Source organism: Notothenia coriiceps, unplaced genomic scaffold (genome assembly GCF_000735185.1).
Source record: "Notothenia coriiceps isolate Sejong01 unplaced genomic scaffold, NC01 NC01_scaffold00009652, whole genome shotgun sequence".
Lineage (NCBI taxonomy): Eukaryota > Metazoa > Chordata > Actinopteri > Perciformes > Nototheniidae > Notothenia > Notothenia coriiceps.
The window spans coordinates 41,339-47,055 of NW_011342353.1; the positions used below are offsets into that span (position 1 = coordinate 41,339).

The 5,717-nt window shown below is 38.4% G+C and overlaps 1 protein-coding gene across 1 annotated transcript in view; it reads right to left on the reverse strand.

Annotated features, from left to right (window-relative positions):
* LOC104945446 (plexin A3-like) overlaps positions 1-5,717 on the reverse strand; it is a 42,962-nt gene that overhangs the window by 35,218 nt on the left and 2,027 nt on the right. The window lies entirely within an intron of this gene.

A 5,717-nucleotide genomic window follows, 5' to 3' on the forward strand; every position in this document is an offset into this window, starting at 1 on the left:
TCATCCTGGCAGCGATTTCTACTCCGCTTACGTTTGACTGACAGCTCTGATTACACACACACACACACACACACACACACACACACACACACACACACACACACACACACCTCAGTGAAATCAGTTTCATCCTAATCTAAACTCATGAACGAGACAAAATGGAGGCTTTCTTTCCCTGAAGGACTTTTTCTGGTGCGTTAAAAGCAGAGATGTTCTGAGCGTGGGCGTCCTGGTGGGAATTGAACCCTCGACTGTAGCAGAGCTTCATATCGGGCTTCAGCACAGGCACATTAATCAATAAGAGTCAATACGAGAAACTGAGAGTGGAAACAAAGGGCCTCACTTTCTCTTCTGTCTCGTGTTTCTTATATTCTCCGATATTTTTATTTCTCTCAACGTTTTCGTTACTTTCGCTTTCAGGATTATTCTGATCCGCGATTTCTACCATCAAGATGTATTACGGTAATTCCTTGTTTTTACGATGCATTCATATACTGTTACCACACAAACTCCCAAATATGTTATCCTACTCAAATAAATGAAAATTAAATGGATATAATGCTGTATTAACAGTAAGGTATTTGTTATGGGCATGCTCCGTTTTGTGAGCCTTCATATTCCATTTTTTTTTAGATTTTTTTTTTTTAAATACTACTAAATACAATTCGGTTTTGAGTGTCTTACTATTAGTTGAAGTATATTTCCCACCAGTTGTGAAAAACCCTACTGTAACCCATCAGAGGGTGAAGTGGCTGTAAAGCCTCCTCACAGACGGTATCAGAGCGTTTCAATCCAACAGGAACACACACATCGATCCGCTCCAATCTAAAGACCTGTTCTTTGTTTGTTTGTGTCGGGAAACACGACCGTGCAGCTTTAGGTCGTTACAGCGGCTTCCAGTACGTTCTACAATTGATTTTAAATTTGTGATGCTTGTTTTTTCAAGACCCTACACGGCACTGCAAAATCTGTGACAAGCTTCTGAGAACACAACAGCCCTCAGGTTCGCCGCTTATTCCCAGAGACACCGGTGACACTACCTTTAGATGTTATCCTCTAACAGCAAACAATCAACGTGCTCCAACAATATCACCTTTACAACTGAAAGGCCAAACAGTGTTTTGTTCTTACTGCTTTTACCGGTTGTTAGTTCATGTTTCTTATTTGATTTCTTATTTGATTTCTTATTTAATTTAAGGTCAACTTTTGCTCTTAATTAGAATTTGCTTCCCACTTTTTAAACGGTTTTAATTCACATGTCGTCTGAGTTCTTACTGGTTGCTGCTCTAAATGTATTTACATTGTTTTGTCCAGTGTGAATATTTCCCACATTTCGCCTTTTTATTTAAAAATAAATTCAATATATTTTATGTCTTGAACTGAAAGATTGATTGATAATTTGGCAGAACAACGACTGCACAATATTGTTACACAAATTGCATGTTCTGCAATATATATATATATATGTATATTGTGTGTATATTTTGAAATGGAAAACTACAGAAGTGTTTACTCAATGTTGACAATTCCTATTTTTGGCTTTACATTACGGTTGAATAAAACATCATCTAACTCAGGGGTTCCCAAAGTGGGGGTCGCGAGATGATTACAAAATAAAAATGGAAAATAAAAAATGTTTAAAAAAAAAAATTTTTATTTTTTAATTATTATTAATAATAACATTTGCATAGACATTTGTTTCTTTGACAATCCACTAGCGCAGTGTTTCTCAAACTTTTTCTTTCTTTTTTCTGAAATTATTTCACTAGCACCCCCCCCCAGGGAACCCCTGATCTAACTGACTTTTTGCTTTTGTTTTTAAGATAAAATGTCTATTTTTCTATGTATTTCCTTTCAGGTTTTGTTCAATACCTAGCGGGGTCTTCTTTGGTTGTTTAAAACCGCAATATCTTTTGGTTGATTCTTAAATATCTGCTCACAGATAGGTTGTTTCGTCGTATTAAGCAGCAAAAAGGTCGTTGCATCTCATAGCTGCTGTTATTTGCCTTTTTGAGATTGCTCGTCCTGCAAGGGGAGTATTCTGCACAACTCAATGTCGACGTTGCAGCCCTTCTAATAATCAACAATGAAATGAACATTTAGTTGAAGCTACAGGAAGGTGTGATCTCCTGAGAGGAAACACTTCAACCAGATTCCTGCAGCTCTGATATCTGAGCTCAAGTCTTTTTTGGGGGGGATTTTACATAAAAACTGACAGCTTTAATAAATCCTGACAAACAAACTTCTGTAATCCGCTGCCCTGTCGTGTTAATTACGGAGTCAGTGTGTCATTTTACTTCTGGCAAACGTGACGTGACTTCAGACACGTGGAGGTCTGAGCTTCATTAATACATCTGAGGAAGAAGAAGGAAAGAAGAAGAAGAAGAAGAAGAAGCTCTTTTGGGAGACGTCTTTGCTTTGATGAAACATTAAAAATAAAAACCCTAGACAGAGCTGGGCTCAGATTAACTTTCACAAAGTCACGAATCTGACAGCCGTGATGAGGAGTGCGGCTCCGACTGACTGCCGCTAATGAGACACTAGAAGAACAGTTTCTGCTGAAAGACGGAGCGTTACAAGACGTCTTCTCAAACCAGCAGCGACAGAGAGGTACAGTAAGACGAGCCCAATTAACCCTGTGACACACACACACACACACACACACACACACACACACACACACACACACACACACACACACACACACACACACACACACACACACACACACACACACACAGGCTAACACAAGAGGCAGTGAAAGATCAGCACATTAGTTAATTAGCCCGCTGAGCTGGGGGAGAGTGGAGAGGTCGACAGATGGACCAGTGTGTGTGTGTGTGTGTGTGTGTGTGTGTGTGTGTGTGTGTGTGTGTGTGTGTGTGTGTGTGTGTGTGTGTGTGTGTGTAGACAACAGACAGCTGGGCAGACAGAGGAGACGGATAGAGTTTCTCTAACTGGACTACGATTTCACTGGACCATCCATCAACCTGCTGAATACAGTGTGTGTGTGTGTGTGTGTGTGTGTGTGTGTGTGTGTGTTTACATTAAATCCTTGGAAGGTAGGAAAGTTAAACTGAGCTAATGCTGCTTTCATGTTCCATCAGTACGATCGTAAATATGAGCATTCAAACATTCTCAGTTATGCAGTTCAAGGACAGGGATAAACATTCTAAAGTCCTGCGCTCATGAAATAAACACCTGGAAACATGTCTGACTCTTGTAGTTAAAACAAGACAAAGGAATGAGGTAGTGCACATGTTTATAAGCCTCTGAAAAGCCACTCAATAGTCAAAAATGTGCAAGTAATATGTTGTGTGTTTTCAAGTGAAAAGCAGGTGATGTAATCAAAGATAACGATTGTTCCCGTGATCTGAGTGTGTCAGAAAATCCGGATTAAAACGGTGTCAATTCATCATAAAATCGATATTCTTGACCAAACTCTATTGGAGTGTTGTCGATAAATACTGATTGGATGCCAGCCTTTTGACACATGACATATTCTGGGGAGTGTTTTCATCAGTCAGGGAGAAAGAAAGGAAGTCTTGTTTGTTTTTTGACAGTTTTGCAGCTTGTGAATTTGCTGAGTCGGGAAATATCTGTCTGTTGGAAAGACCTTCAGAGCGAGTCAGCAAAACACAAGACCTCCGACTCATCATAACAGCTGTTCATTCTGGACTTATTTTATTTTATTTTCAACCGTTTCTGGATCACAATTGATTGTTATGCCTTCTTTTTACTCTCTTAATTTACTTCTACATGTCTGTGTGTTTCAGTTGATTGGAATAATGTATTGTTATGATGACAGATTAGGAATAATAGGTATGGCAAGTCAAAGAATATACATTAAAAGAGATAATTGCGAGATACAAATATTACATTTACAGTCAAACATTTTCAACTTTTGCCAGCATATTTATTATTATTATTTAAGTCAGAAATAGTTTGTTTTGTTTAAGATTTTAAGGGTGAAATCTTTTAGACAGTAAATCCAAATTATCCGAGTATTTTTTACGTTTGTCGTCAAACTTTAGAGAGTAATATTAAAAAGTATAATTATTTTAATCAGTTTTAACTTCAAAAGTGAAAAATCATGTGATAGCAAATCAGGATTTCTTATTCGATGCTAGTCAACATTACAAGACAAACAAATAAATAACAATTCCAATATCACTCTGTAAGTGAATGTATAGAATAAGAAAGTAACTTTTTATTAAGTATTTGTTGTTGGTTAACAGCAGCAGTTTGAGTTAATGATCTCATCATTTCCACTTTCATGGATATTTCTATTAACGTCACTTCATTTATTTTGTCTCCGTCTGGAAGAAATTAGCTTCCATAAGTTTGATAAATCTAAATGTCTTATTTAGATTTGTTTGTTGCTCTGCAGATCTCCCATAAATACCCCAGTAATAATAAAACATGTTCTGACTGGGAAACAAACCAGAGTCCTTTAACGTCACTCGTGATTTCATCTCAAAACAAACAGAAAGTCTTTATCTGTGGGAAGATATTTGTACTTGTGTCTATCTTATGCTCATTTTCAGGTTCATATCAGTAGTGTCTCTACTTTAAAGAGTCCTCTCCTGCTGATGTTCAGGTGTATCTCAGTATGTAGTGTCCCTAGGTGTATATCAGTATGTAGTGTCTCTACTTTAAAGAGTCCTCTCCTGCTGATGTGCAGGTTATATCAGTATGTAGTGTCTACTTTAAAGAGTCCTCTCCTGCTGATGTTCAGGTGTATATCAGTATGTAGTGTCTCTACTTTAAAGAGTCCTCTCCTGCTGATGTTCAGGTGTATATCAGTATGTAGTGTCTCTACTTTAAAGAGTCCTCTCCTGCTGATGTTCAGGTGTATATCAGTATGTAGTGTCTCTACTTTAAAGAGTCCTCTCCTGCTGATGTTCAGGTGTATATCAGTATGTAGTGTCTCTACTTTAAAGAGTCCTCTCTCTTTAAGCTCTTTATTTGTCTCATACTGCCTGTGCAACCAGAGCCCAGTCTGCTCTGATTGGTTAGCTGGCCGGCTCTGTTGTGATCAACCTCTTAGAGATGTCCCGCCCCTTGGTCTATCACGTACAATGTGTTGGACGCTAGCCAATAGAATCGCGAGTAGTAGTATACAAAGCAGTTAAAGCCATTAAGCCCCAACAACCAGTTAATGCATTTAGTTAAGTATGTTCTGGAAGTAAAAGGTGGGTGTGTGTGTGAGAGAAAACTCCCTCTGGAGGGAACACAGGGATGTTAGCCTTTGCAGACCATTTACATGCACAACAACCTAAATAACTTCCCAATTAAATGACAATAAGTCAAACTTTTTAAATAAGAAAGTCACTTTTTTTTACTTTTAAGTCAAGATTATGTAAAGTAAAGCAAAGAAGTACGTTTGCTAAATGCAGTCAGAGGGAACATTTCCAGAAAAACGCAAACGCACTTTAAAGAGTCCTCTCCTGCTGATGTTCAGGTGTATATCAGTATGTAGTGTCTCTACTTTAAAGAGTCCTCTCCTGCTGATGTTCAGNAGAAAAACGCAATACGCCGATTTAATTTTAAATACTGTATCTTTATATTTTTTTGATTTTTGCAATCTCAACCCACCGTCCTCACCTCCATCAGCCTCTGCCTCCCCCTCTGTGACCCCCTCCTCACCCTCACCCCCCTCTCTGTGACTGAAGCCCTGTTTGAATCTCAGGCTCTAATAAACACACGACAAAGAC